Here is a 1,000-nt window from a genome sequence, read left to right as displayed (position 1 = left end):
GGAGCGAGTTTTAACGTTCCACATGCTTTTGTCTTGCTGGTTAGCGTGCTCTCCTTTCCACTTGGATAATTCTGGAGCATTTCTTATCAAGCAGGTCCAGCAGTGATGAACGCTCCCCTGTTGTGTGAAAGTCCCTCTCTCCTTCGTATTTGCCGGACAGAGTATGCTGGAGGCTAATTCCAGCAGGTCATAATTATGCAAGAAGTTCATCGAAAGGTTGATGAACCTTTGGGCGCCAGCAGGACTGAAGATCTGTATGTTATTACCTGCTGCTGGAACAGCAAAGGCACTTCCCCCAACCTGATAATCTTTTACTGTTTACCAAACTTTACCTTGGATATGTATATCTGCTTTGCTAGAGGGCGAAATGTGTTAATAAAAAGCTAGGGGTCCAGAGATTCGGGGAGCTTAGTCACTAGAACTAAGTTTCCATCTAGCACCCCAAAATGCCTTCCAAATTCATATTTCTTCTCTGGCCTCTTCATTCATTTATACACAGCCCTTTTGCAGATTTCCTGGACGCTTGTAGGTGCGGAAACCCCGGCAAGAGTATTCTCAGTTATCAGGGTTTCCCTCGGTGCTGAATACACCACCCCACTCCCTTGCCCTGTCACTGGGGAAGCACCCTCGGCTTCCTAATCTGCCATCTTGCTCCACACTAATGTGTTTTCACTCGCTTATGAGTATCTTCCATGAAGCAAAAGTTTTTAATTCGGATAAGTTCCAAGTTACCACATTTTTCTCTCATGGATTTTCTTTTTGGTGTTATATCAAAAATGTCATTGCCAAACCCAAGGTCACACAAATTCCCTATTTTCTTCTCTATGTCTTATAGTTTCATGTTTTACATTTAGATCTATACTTCATGTTCCTTTAGATTTTGTATAAAGCATTAGGTATTTGCTGACTTCTTTTTGGTTAAAAAGTTCCCCTCTATTACTAGTTTGCTAAGGGTATCTTATCTGCGATGCATATTAATTTGTCCACCTTGGGTGGGGGA

The sequence above is a fragment of the Myotis lucifugus genome, unplaced genomic scaffold, assembly GCF_000147115.1.
Source record: "Myotis lucifugus unplaced genomic scaffold, Myoluc2.0 scaffold_1414, whole genome shotgun sequence".
Lineage (NCBI taxonomy): Eukaryota > Metazoa > Chordata > Mammalia > Chiroptera > Vespertilionidae > Myotis > Myotis lucifugus.
The sequence above is the reverse complement of the archived record's forward strand: the minus strand, read 5'-3'. Positions refer to the sequence as shown.